Consider the following 14078-nt stretch of genomic DNA (forward strand, 5'->3'; position numbering starts at 1 on the left):
CCAAAAGAGATTTCAAACAACTTGAAATATGCAGAATTACGTGAATTAAGTCCCAGATGTTACGTGTCTCCAGTGCTGACCAAATCTGTCTAAGGCATTAAGGCAAAGTTTAATATCTTTCATTTTGTACAGAGAGATTAGTGGTCCCCAGCTGTGCCTGAGACCATCCATTCTTCACAGCTGGTCTTTCTTATTAATCCCCAGGAAATGGCCTATGTTCTGATTTGTTGATTTTTAAACACAGGCTGAGCAAAATCCACTTAAATACAGCAGTGTAAAAATTGAAATCATACTTCATGATGGATCATGCTCATGAAGAAGTAACTTCTGGGGGTAGGGGGAATAATACCTTAGATTCACCTCTGGTGTTTATTTTGAAGTGTCATGGTAAATGTAATAGGAGAATGTAAGCATCCCAGACACCCTTGTTAATGAACCAAATGCATTTTAAGTCTGGCTGTTGTGTTTTGTCTTTGCATGAAAAGGGAGACATCATCACAGAAAAGCACAGAGCCATTATGGCAGTTGGGATTAGCAGACCAGAAGTTAGTAATGCTCTAAACGGAAGAGCTTCAGCTTTATTTTTGCTGATGTTCAGTACATTTGAAGTGGATGACTCTGGCTGTGTCTTCTAGAATAGGTGATGTTTCTTATAGCTGTCAGCCCTAATATTAAGAGTCTGCAGATGACTACAGTAAGAGCTCATTTTGCATTTAATGCATTTTCTAGCCTGGCAAGTCTAGGCAAAACCCAGTTACAGTCTCGGTGTGCCTGAGATGCATATTCTCCAATTGTACACACTGTACCTAACCATCTTTGCAGTAATTTAGATCGTGTTAACATGCCTAAGGCCTAAAAAGAGTTGCTAAACATCTTCTACTTTCCTCTCTTCTGGTCCTTGGACTTTCCCTGATTTCTAATGAATTTATGACTCTTAGCTTATCATCCTGTTGGTCAGGAACACATCACAGTAAAAGCAGAAAAGGCAATCATGCAAATCATGCAAATAAACTTGCTAAAAGCAGAGGCTTTTCTCATAAGGAATATTTCGATGATTACAGATGTAGCAGAATGAGCAGCAAGGGAACACAGTCTCCCAGCCCTCGCCCAGCTACTCCAGAGACTTCTGAGTGCTTTGACCACTGAACTTGAGAAAAAATGCAGGGCTGTTCTCATTCCTTTTTCTCCAGCTGCAGTACTTCCTCCAAGTCCTACACAATCTCTCTTCCATATATGAGACCTCTGTTTAAAAGCTGTTCTTCTATGAATGCACTTCTGCATTCTGAATCTCTTTCTTCCACTGTGGCAGAGCTGTTCTGTTGGTGCTTACAGATGATTGCTCAGTTTTACTTCACTAGCTGTAATGAACAAGTTATATGACCGGTGTTAGCTGTTAAGCCAGGGCTTTAACACAATGATTTCTGTAATTGTTAATAGTATTTCTCCAGGAATGGAAAATTAGAGAATTATACTCTTAACAGTACAAGACTTCTTCTTTTTATTCTATTTTATTTTTTCCAAAAGCAAGATTGTAACTTGGACTCCTCAGTATAAAAAACCTCTGTAACGATATGCTCGTCATTGGTACAATGGTTGGTACTAGGAAAAAAAAACAACAAAGCAAGTTTATTTTACAACTGCATTTTCTCCTTGTGCTTCCTAAAACATGAATACTGAAACAAATAATGAAATATGATTTGCATCTAATGACAAAAGGATTTAAACTCTGAATCTAAACTCTCTCAATTTTTTCCACAATTGGATTGTGGATTGCTTAGGTTATTAAATAGATATTCAATGTTTTTATTAGAGGTTCACTAATATTGAAAATAAAATTGAAGATAGGCAAAATAGTTAAAAGCTTTGCAATTATTCTTTTTTTTTGTACTCATTGTAAAACACAATTTTGAATTGTTTTTGAGGAGTAAATCTTATTTTTATTCTCTTTAGAGATTTGGAGTAGTATAGTAATTGGCAAACTCAGTGTCTTGGGTATGATAAAACAGTGTGACTTCTTTAAGAATCTAGCTTGTTAATTGTTGTAATTATTAGTGATTGGAGTATGTAGTGGAAATGCTAGGTCACAGCTTGAAACAGTGATTGAGTACCTGGTGGGAAGGCAGGGCCAACACATGGGAGCTCAGGTGCAAGCAATGAGAAGGAGTGGAGCAAGGATGCAACCCCTTCCCAGACCTCATTTAAAGGTTGGCAGTGAAGGGGAAGGGTTTCTTGCTGGAGATCCCTGCCTGCTTGAGGCTGTTCAGAAGTAAGCAGTTTTTCTTTCTTTGTTTCTGCATCCATGGGTTTATTCTCATTTGTTGCAGCCTAAGATTGTGCCAATCTCCTATTATTGCTTTACTTTCTATCACTTTATGATTACAGCATTACACTGTTCTATATGACTCAAGAATGTCTGTTATCCTCACATGGAGGCATAGTCTATATGGAGTTGCAGAAAACTGTAGTGGCTTATTTCATTCTGTGATAGTACATCTGTGAGTGCAATCCATAGGATGCATTTCAGTTCTCACGTTAGTTTAGAACAAGGGTGTAGTCCTGAAGCTGAATTCCTGAAAGTCCTTTATTTCATATACTTTTTTTCTTATGCCATAGAGTATTCAAGTTGGGTTCCTTCCATGTGCAAGAAGATTCAGTACAGGAGCACAAAGCGTGAGCTCTAACCGTGGACTGAATTTCTTTCCATGGAACCATATAACTAAAGGAAAGTAAAACTGCCTTGAAATGTGTATAGCACAGAGAATGGATCCCTAGCATGGATAATTTTGATCTGCAGTGCTTGCAATATAGGCATAGCCAGAGCCATGTGAATGTGGCTTCATGGGGGCCTACCACTTCTCAGGAGGGGAGTGAAGGGGCCGTACTGATCATTGCTCTTTGTTGGTAGTGGCAGGACATAAGGAAATGGTGTGGAGCTGAGTCAGGGGAGCATCAGGTTGTCAGTTAAGAAAAGATACTTCACCAAAGGGTGGTCAGGTCCTGGAACAGGCTACTCTGGGCTGTGGGCATAGCCCCAGGCTGCTGGATCTCAAGGAATGTTTGGATGCTGCTCTCAGACATACAGTCTGATTTTTGTGTGATCGTGTGTGGAGCCAGAAGTTGAACTGGATATTCCTTATGGGCCCCTTCCAACTTTTGGGGTGTTCTATGGTTCTGTGAAACACAAAACAAGGAAAGAGAGCATGTATGTTATTTAAGGCCTGCTTTATTGTACTGTATTCATTTATCTTGAAAGTTTCACTGCTGAATAGTGAGATGATGATAAGCAAAACCCATGTCTGGAAACTGCAACTCTGAGCTTTTTCAAAGGGTTTATCGAGGAGTTTGTGAGTTATCAAAAGGAGATGGTAAAACAAAGAGAGACATTATTAACTGTTAATTAGAAGGAAGTGTTATTTGAGTTCTGTATGAGTTGTTTACTATTAAAACATTAAGAAGGCTTGCCACAGTTTCTAGAGTGTTGTTTCAAAGGCAGATATTTTACATTTTACAAATGTAAAATATTGTCAACTGCACCTGGCATACACAGTTGAATCTCCTTTATGTGCTTTAAAATACTAGCAGATGGATAGATGCAGATAGGTACATGTGCATAAGCTCAGAACTCTGAAGTATCACCCTGTAATAGTTTTATGTCCTTCTTACGTCATGGCACCCCAACCTGTACCCAGTGCTTGAGGTGAGGCCACACTGCACAGAACACAGTTGGGCATTATGAACACCAGGGTATGATTAGCCCTTTGGGCTTCCAGGGCACATGGGGCTGTTCTCCAGCCTTTTGGCCCTCAGTCTATACATGTATCCAAAGTTGCCCTGTCCCAAAAGAAGCAGTTCAAACATCCAGCTTAAAACTGTTCTATGTTTGAAGTTGGTCAGACTTTTGCAATGTGTTTCTGGAGTCCTGCACATACATGTATTTATGAACTAAGACTTTGGGCCTGCTTCTGTGTCACCTGATATTATCCTCTGGTTTTGGGTAGCTGTGGGACTAATGGTACTGTGGCACTAATCTATGAATTCTACAGTGTGAAACACAGATCTGAAGTCAAGAATGGAGGTGAGGAGTACGTTGCAGAGAACTAGTTTTGACTTTCATTCACAAAATACTTTGTCTTGGATGACCTCTAAGTTTGTTGGCCAAAACACTTTAGACCTCCTTTGGTACATTTCATTGTTCTCCCGAGTTCAGACAACTGGGTTTAATTTTCAGTACATAATTATTCTACCCTTCTTTGTGTATTTCCTCTTCACCTCCCCTAAACTAAATGCACTTTGACAGTTACCATCAAGAAATAAAACACTTTCTATTCTACGTTTCATTGGATGCAACACTGGAAAGTGAACCATTCCCCTCCTGCAAGAGTACTAATATGATCTGTTGTATTGACTGTTGATTTGGAACATATAAAGGTGTTTTGCTTAATCCTGTAATTCCCAGTGCGTCTTTTACAATTCTGGAGGCTCTAGCTAAGTTCCTGCATTCTAATATTACTTGGTCTTGTCCACAATGAGTGGCATAAGAGCCCTACACCCTATTTCAGATACACTCTAAAATCTACCTACAGTAGTTGAACCCTATTATATAGCTTTCAAATACAGAGGTTTAGTATTTCAAAGAAAAAGTTTTTTTCTCCCTATTACACTTGTGCATTTAACATTTTCTTCACCTCTATCATACTCTAAGCTTGAACATAAAGTTCATTTTCTATCAGCACTTGCCAGTTAGGGTGAATTTAGCATTTGTGGATGAAAAGAATCGTGTTTATCTTTTAATCTAGTTTTAGTTTGGAATGTAGGTATATATTTAGCTTAATACAGCTGTTGTTGACTCTGTGTTCATGAGGTGCTCCTTTCTAATGTCTTCCAATAACTGGTTTTGTGAAATATTTGCATATGCTTTTATTAATCTGCTTGGAGCCCTGGGTCCATCTCATGCCCTGAGGTGTTTTCCCTTATCTCTAGGTCATTTGGGAATTCTGTTTTCACCACTTTGAAAATAAAGAAACAAACAGCTCTGCTTGCTTGTGTGTTTCCACTTTCGTAGAACCATAGAATCAATTCAAATAGACCTTAAAGATCCTCAAGTCCAACTACAACCTAACCATGCATCCTCGTCTTTTGTAACATGCCCAAGAAATGTTTAGAAAATAGTCCAGAAGTATGGATTCATTCTTAATCTATTGACAGTTAAACCCCCTCATTGGTAGTCAACATACTGTCTTTCCAGGGAAATGCTTTTTCTGAAGCAGAGCATCCTTCATTTTGTGGGGATGGAAGGGATGGAGACAGCTTTTCATTGGTGCTAGTGCAGAAAAAACACCCAAGACTATTTCATCTTTTGTTCTTGATCTCATATATATGACATAACTTCTACCACAACATTCACTTATGCTTTTTTGTATTATTTTCTTTTTGTTTTAAAGATAGAAATGGCTGTTTGTATCTTTATTTGTAATGTAGCTCTGTAATCTGCTTGCACTTGGAGATAGGCATTCAGACATTCTAGGCTTCCTTCTTTGGACTTGCCTTTATGCATCAGTGTTGTGAGAGGGTGCTTCATTCCTCAGAGGAAGATGAAGTATCTTACTTTCTTCTCTTACTTTGATATATTATCATAGCTGTAGTAGCTGAGCAGTAGGGATCCTAACAACTAGAAAAAGTGTCATTAATCTGTGAAAGAAGTTCTTTGGATTTTATTGTTCCCAGAAGACACATATTTTTTCCATCCTTGTTCCATCCCTCTGTTTTCAGATCATAGATTCAGAGCTGCCAGTTTGCAAAGTATCAGCTCAAATTTTCTGCTGGAATGAATTGGTATGTCCCCTTCATACCTTAAGGGATGTGCTGAATGCTGCTGGCGCAGGGCCTTATGCTGAGCTTCTTAGGCCAATAGGTAGGGTTGTCTGTCTGGGGTAAATGCAGAGGTGGTGCTCACTGAAAGGTTTGGGAATTCTGATTCACGAGTCTCATATAATGAGGTACATGCTTATCCAGTGATAAAGGCTCTCAGGAGGTGGTGAACATCTGGCCAAAAAAAATCTCAAACGAACATTGCTATCTTGGTGATGGAGCATAAAAATTATACATGAAAAGTAGTGCTTTCAGGCTGTGGGTGAGAAGAATTAAGGATGCCTGTACCACTTTCTCCTCATTTATCATCATCAGTGCTTACAGCTTTCTCAGTTACGTCTCTGTAGTTCTGCAACTATATAAAATATAATATATATTTATCATATAAAATATGTATACATATATATATGTGTGTGTGTGTGTATATATATATATATATATATATATATATATATATATATATATAATGCCCATGAGAAAAGAAAAAACCCAGGTGAGCATCTAATGTGTTGCAGGTGCTGCATGCTTCAGGAAATGAATGTCACTGAAACATAGTAGTATTAATGAGAAATGGGGTGTTGCTATAAGTTGCTCAGAGTATCCCATGATTTTTCTCTATGGTCTTGATGTATGTTTTACCCTTGTAAGGACCATTGAATGTCCACAGTGATGTAAACAGGCATTAATTTAAATAAGAATTATGTGCTTCGTCTTCTCTTGCTTGTATTTTATACAGCCAACTTTCAAGGTCATTGATAAAGAGGCTGAATAGGAGTTTTCCTTATTCTGTGCCACAGAGAGAGCTTGGGTTGAATGGGCTGAAAAAAAAGTGTGATGACTGCCTAGGATTTATATGTAAAGTTTTAAAATCCAAATTGGTTACTTAGAAAGTTCATACATTTTCCCCTACACCCCCAAGAAATTCTAAATTTGTCCATCAGGGCAACATGGTTTTCCAAATAAAAGCAAACAGTGTCCCCTCAGCCTCCCTCAGACATACTTTGGACAAACTCTGAGAGGGGGGGAAAAAATATTATGAATGTTTAAAGCTAAAAGCTATACTGACTCCCAAAATAAGCTTTCCTAGATTCAATACTGCACAATCTATCTTTTCTACAATGTTTTGTAGGAGGTAATTTCTGAGCTGGTTATGATTTGAAGGAGTTGGCCCACAAGCCAACCTCAATCAAATTGGAACAGCATGTCACTGAAGGTCCTCATCCCATGCTATGTACTTGGAAATACAACTCACCCGTGTGGAGAGGATTCTGGCAATTCAGTGAAACTAAACTCAATTACCATGGATAGAAATTGCTGCAGGAGTATTTGATTGTATTGCAGTTGTTTTGCTGTGTATGTTTGTGTGGGTGGTTGGGTGTGCACTTTGCGTGTGCGTGTGTGTTGCTGCTTTACAGTTAGGGCAACTCTGACAGTTTGATTTGTGGAGACAAATGACAATTTTCTGTTAAATTATTGACACAGAAGGGAAAATACTTTTCTCCTTTGAAGTTAACTAAAACCAAATGGAATTGTTTCCCCAAGGGAAAAGTAGGAGTTTAGTTATGATGCATCCCCTCCCAGAAATCTTTCAAATTATACATACTGTACCCTCTGTTTATATAAATATGAATTACATGATTGTGTGTACAGGGTCATTTGCAGTTCAAATGGAAATGCAGTGCTGCTAGGCAGAGGCTATTGAAAAATAGACAGGATTCTGAGATTTGCCTCTTAACCCTTTTCTAACGTGATCTGTTGTGTGGCTTTGCACAGTTCTGATGGGATAATATGGTCCTGTGTCATGTGGATAAGTCCCACTTTTGCTGGTAAATCTGTATTTCCACGAGGCTTGAAATGGACCTAGAAAGGCACATAGTTTCTCATTTACTCGGTGAACTTTGGTTGTACATTGTTGTTGATGGTGACAACCAACAGTTTATGCTCTGCATTAAATTTGCTTATGTGTTCTCATCCAGCTGTGAAATTCAAATTTTGCAAGGGATGTTTTCCCACAAGCAGGATAACAAATTTGTCGGATTGACCTAAGGGTTGTTCTTCTCCAATTTGCCAGTCATTTCTTTTTTATTTCAGCTAACTTAGTAATAGCTATTTTAAATGTCATTAAGCCATAAATAAATTCTTTTGAAACTTTTTTCTCTGTCAGCTCATCATGTTTCTGTATGTCAATGAAGATCTATTTTGGCTGAGTTTCTTTCTGTCTTTTAATTCGAGTAAGTGTTTATCAAATTTAATTTTACCATGGGACATTGAGTTACATTTGTACTCTTATTGTCTGTATCCTTGGACTTAGTTTCTGCTGCCCTGTGTCTCCTGCCAGTTCTCAGTGGGAATGTAGACAGAAGTGATTGAGTTCCTCTTGGTAGCTCTGAGCAGTTCAAATGTGACACACGTAAAGTAGGGATGCCACAACTACTGCCTTGTAGACAAAGAAATGTGTTCCTAATCTGTTGCTCTTCATCTCCCACCTCCCAAATTTCATCACAGTTTTCCCCCGAAGCTCTGAAAGCTTTGGGTAGTCTGGAACTTATTTTATCTCTGTGAATGCCTCCTCCACATAAAATTTTCTTCTGAGATGAACTTTTTTACTATAAATGGGGAGTAATCAACACTGAACATGTGTGATGTTGTCTGTTGTCAGAATAAGTTTAGTGTGCATGTTCTGTCTTTGTGAGAAAAAGAGTTGAACTGAAGCCCCTGAGAAGCATTCCATGTTGTTCTGGAGATACTCTTTAGTGTGGGAAAGGGTGTCATGGCACCCAGCAAGACCAGTTCTTCATACAATCTCTTTTTGCACTGTTGGTAGCAAGCAGAACGCGCAGTGTAACTGATGTATTAAAACACATCTTTTATCCCTCTACTCTTGTTGACTGAATGCTTTCTGTGGCATCTACTGCAAAGGTGACAGGGGAGCTGCCTCTGGTTCCAACTCTAGAGTCAAATGCATCGTACTGCTCCAAAGCAGTGACCTGTATACCAGAGTTGCTGTGTTTGGGCAGTAGAAATAACTTTGACTTACTGAAGATGCTTTGAATAAACTGGTCAAATTCAGTCAAGCAATACTAGGCAAGTGACTTTTTCCTCTGTTTCCAGGATTTGGACATGATTATCCCTATGGGTCCCTTCCAATTCGGGATATTCCATGTTTCTATGATTCTAACATCTTCACTGCTGTGCGTCCCATCTTTGTTCTCAATTCTTTATAAATCATTTTACATAGTATCAAGAGATGTCTACATTTCCATTAGCAGTAAATTTGCTAAAGGCACATCCATAATGGCCTGTTAATAAAAAGCAATGCAGAAGGATACAGTTTCAGAAAGCAAACTGTTGAATTAGATACACAGGTGTCAGTATTGGATTCGCAGGTATCAGTATCTATCAGCCCAACACTATATCTCTTCTGGTCTCACCTTAGGTAATGCTAGATCCAGTAAGGTCAGTAGGCTTTTCCAGTTGAAATGGAAACAGGGCAGTTGTATCACCTGAAATTTGTAGCACCTTCTCTCATTTGAAGATCGTTCTTGTTATTTTGATAGACAAAGCTATGTAAATAATACAGTGGTTTTGCATTCTGAAAGTAAGTTTTCCAGATGCTTTATTCATGTAATCCTGAGAATCTTAGCCTCACCATACTTCTACCGAATAAAATATTTCTGCTGTTCACAGCTGTGCAGTGATCAGTACAAATAGTATTGCACTTCTGTTCTTCCCTGTTTTGCTGAAGGCAATGAGAAATCTGCTGCAGCCTTCTATGGTTTGAGATTGTCTAATGAAAGGCACAGCTTAGGAGCTGCATCTTGCTTTTAAAGTACTGACCTGTTCAGAATAGAGGTTGAATTTTTGTGGTTCTTTACTCTCCAACTGCAATCTGTAGCATCAAGAGAGAATCATGAGTACACCCTGACTATTAATAATTTTAGGCTGGTTTCTAGTATTGGAGCTCTGGGCTTTTGGAGGAGCTTTGTAATTGGAGTAGTGTGGGAAAGAACAAACTGATTAAATTCTTTAAAGATGAATCCTGGTAAATAAGATATCACTCTCTTCCCCTATTCTAACAACAATATTATAGGGCTATATGATACCTAATCAAAACCAAAGCTCATGAAATAACTTAGTTATATGAATTTGTTGAGTAGTCATTAGCGTTATTCAGCATTTTCAGATCATTCTCTACTTTAACCTTTGGATTTTATGCTGGGAAAAATGAAGGTAGGTAGGAAACACAGAGAGAAAGATCCAACTTTTAAAAAATACTGTCTACATATTTTACAAACATTTGCAGTGTAGCACACTGAATCAACTGTCTTCTTTCATTATTTATCTCTAAATCATTAAAGGAACGTCTTCTTAATGAACCACAACAGAAGGAGAAATTACTTTTGGCTTGGCATTTATCAAGGGTAATTTAATTGTTGTTTTGTTCTTTGTCAGATTTGCACATTAACTCGAAGCTCACTTCTGTTCCAAGGAGCAAATCAATGGAAAAGGCACTGAGCAAAATGTTTATGGATGTTCTTCTTAGGTTGCGAGTGAGAAAATAGATTTTTCTAGATGCTGACAGCCGAAGATCTTAACATAAGTTTGTAATGTTAGACAGTAGAGAGAATCCTGTCTACAGAACAACCATTAACAAAGTCCCCATTGTCCAATCCGTGGTTTGTGCAGCTGTATTTTCTAAAAGATCTTCATCTTGTGATACTCGTATCCTAGGGGCTGCACTGATCTCTTCCAAGACTTTGTGAAGAGTAGCTAAGAAAACCATGCCTGCTAATAACCTTCAGTTTGCTTGCAGAACTGCACTTATCCTACTGAGAAAAGAAATAAACAAAGAAAAAAACCAGTCCCCAGAACTCCAGCCATTTCCAAATTAAAAAGAATTGAAAGCCACCTGTCTGAAGTTTGTCCGATAGTTGTGTGAATGTAAAAAGAATCACAGAATTACCCAGGTTGGAAAAGACCTTGGTATAAAGACAGTATAAAAATGTATATGTGTACTGAAAAAATAATAAATCTTGTTTTAAATTTTAGTTAGGCATCTTTCCTAAGTGAGGTTCTTCTAAGCAGCAGCTATTTAATTACACCAGTATGCAGTACTGCTGGACTTGTTGTATTTATTCTGACTGACACACTTAAGAGGAAGGAGCTTTTTGAATTGTTCTGCACCACTTTGTTGCACTTCTGATAAAGTGTCTCTAGGAAGGGCAGATGCTAAATATCTAAAAAAAGCTGTCCGATTCGCCCTCTTCTTTGGGTGTATGCGTACATACAGGTTTTATGTTGTTGAAACCTTAATCATGTTGCAAATTGCATTCCTGAACCCAATGGCATCTGGTTTGTATGTGCTCTAGGTTTGCAAATGTAAGGTTACATGCCTGCATGAGAACAAGATCTAATCCCTCATGATTTGCAGCACTTTCTTTTTCTCCTTATACAATTGCTGGATCTTAAAGGCAGATTTGAAAGACAAGATAGTTCGCGATGGCTTCAGTTAATTTAGAGATAAGTGCAAAAAGGCTAAATTTGTATAGACATTCAACATGTGCCAGCAATTAGCAAGGGATTTTTTAAATATATATATTAATCCAAGATGGCTGTAAATTGTAATCAGCCAGAGCCTTTCACAGGGAAAAGGGAGGAAAAAAGAAAGAGGGAAGGTAATAGACAACAGCATTTCCAAATGCAGTTGTGCTGGGTTCAGTAAGAGTTGTGAGACTTGTCTGCGGTGGACTGAATGAAGCCATGATGATGCTAAAAAGGCCAAATGTACTCAAAGTGCAGCAACAGAGAACCAGTTATTAGGTCAGCTAGACACACTGAGCAGTTAGTTTAAATATAGAGATAAAAGTATACTTTCAAGTTTGCCTTTTGAACGTACCAATTTGCAGTGGCGAGGAGTAAAAAGACAACTTTGGAAAGCTACATGTTTGAAGTGTTTGTTGCATGGAGATATACACGTACACATGGAATTTTTTGCAATTAAGTCATCCAATCTCTATTTAAATTAATCACTGTCCCTAATGTGGTTTTGGAAATTCTTTCAGTTGCATCACAGAATGCTCTGTCCTTAAGGATGTTTGAAAATCCAGACTAAGTGATTGAACTAATATTATTTCAAGCACTTATTTGCCATTGGGGAAAATAACTCATAATTTTCATATGGATGTTACATTTATGGCTAATATTTATATGATTGCAGTCAGGGGCTACTAAGACAGGCATCCTAGTGAAGGAGCAGTTGTGGACTCGGGGTAACTTGACCATGGTGTCAAGGGACTGTAGCAGGTGTAAGCTGTGGAGCGAGTTTTTAGAGTCATTTGGAGAGCAGGCTATGATTTCACTGGTTCTACTGAACCAGCTGTAATAGCATCCACTGCATCTGTGCATTGGCACAATTACACTGGAAACTAAATATGTAAAATGTGTTTAAAGCTTTGGCTCAAAGGACTATGATACCTTATCCACAACTAAACCTATATGTAACATTCCATTTTGATAAACAAGCAAAGCAGACCCTCTATCTCAATGTTTTCCATACCACATCCTTTGAAGACAGAGGTATGTGGCAAATCCTGTAAAAGCAGAGTGCTTACAAGTGTTTTACTGAAATTATTAGAGATTGGAGAGAGGGTTATTGTAAGATTATAGAGCCTTTACAGAGCTAAGTAAAGTTTGAGGAATGGGCTGTTTAGAAGGAGTGGTGCTCAGCAAGAGAGCAGAAAGGCTCAGTGCCACAGACTTGTGCAACTTCCTATGCTGAGAGCAGTACTGTTGCTCCATTCAAATTGTTATTTGAAGTAGTAAAGCTCGTGTCACTTTTGGAAGGGGTCTGGGATGACACACAAGGAGCCATATGATAACTGCTGAAAATCATTTGGGAGCAGGGAAGTGGGGGATCCCTGTCTCTTCATTTCCTGACTGTTATCTGGAGGAACGTTTTCCTGGCTCATGCCTGGTTTTGATTTTTCCCATCAAGTTATGCTCTGACAGCTCAAACATATCATCACACTCGGTGATGTGTTCACCAACAAGTGGAAAGAACTGCTCAGTGATTGTCAGTGTAGCTAACAGCTTGTTACTAAGCATGTATTTATCTGTATTTCACTGGTTATTTAGCGAGAAACATTATAGAGTTTGCACCATTTTGAGACATTCAAAGAAAGAATATTTCTTCATGAGCAAGAAAAGTAGGAAATCCTGACTTTTGGAAGTCCTTTCATGGGAGATAAAGGGAAGTTTTGATTAGTTGTCACTTGCTTAGTGTATTTTAACTAAATTAAATTTACTTATAGCTTGAAAACAACCACCTTTGGGAATAGCTGTCACATTGCGATTGTATTTCACAGCATAGATAGTAGAGAACTCTATCTTAAACAGCCCAAGGTTTTATTGATGGTGTTGTAATGTATTCAGCAGAAGGGTCTCTTTGTACAGGAAGCAGCTGATCTAAGGATACATCTAATTCTTCATTTGTTTGTAGCAAGGTTTTATCCAACACTGTCTTGGATCTGAGTTATGGTCAGATATTGAGGATGATGACAACCTTAGGATGTTCAGAAATACAAAGCACTTTCACCACACTGGCTTCAATATGTTGTCATGTTATAATTCCAGCCATTTATTCATTGTCACTAACCTGTTTAAGTATTCGAGAACAAAGTGTTGTGGTTACATAAAGCCTGATGTGAGAAAACGCTGCTCTTAGGATTTCTTCTAAGTGCTGCTGTTGTCATATACGGTCCTCTTTGATCCCAACCACATAGCTCCATAGTAGCTCTGAAGATCTGTGAACCATTAGTCCCTTCCTCCCTGTTTCAGATTGTGGCTGATGTTCATTAGAACAGCTCAGAATATCTCTTTGAAGAAATGTGGTGGTGACAGCAGCTGATCAAAACCCAAGTGCTTAAAAACCTTCGTGGAGAAAAAAAGTCTGTATGTCAGAATTTCATCACAGCTTTAATCTGTTATTGGAGGAAAAATAGACATGTTTAGGACACTAAATGGGATTCAGAAACACAGGATTCAGCTCTTAGCTTCCTTTCCATAAAAGAACCGTGCTATTAGACCTGGTCCTTTATTCTTCAGGTGAAAATAATGGGTCTTCTCTTTCCTTTCTCTTTCCAGAGTCCTGCGAGCATGATTTCCTCAAGTGCTGGGACAGCTGGACCCTCAGATTGTGGTAGGTGATCAGA

This window comes from Coturnix japonica, chromosome 2, assembly GCF_001577835.2.
Source record: "Coturnix japonica isolate 7356 chromosome 2, Coturnix japonica 2.1, whole genome shotgun sequence".
NCBI classification, from domain to species: Eukaryota; Metazoa; Chordata; class Aves; order Galliformes; family Phasianidae; genus Coturnix; species Coturnix japonica.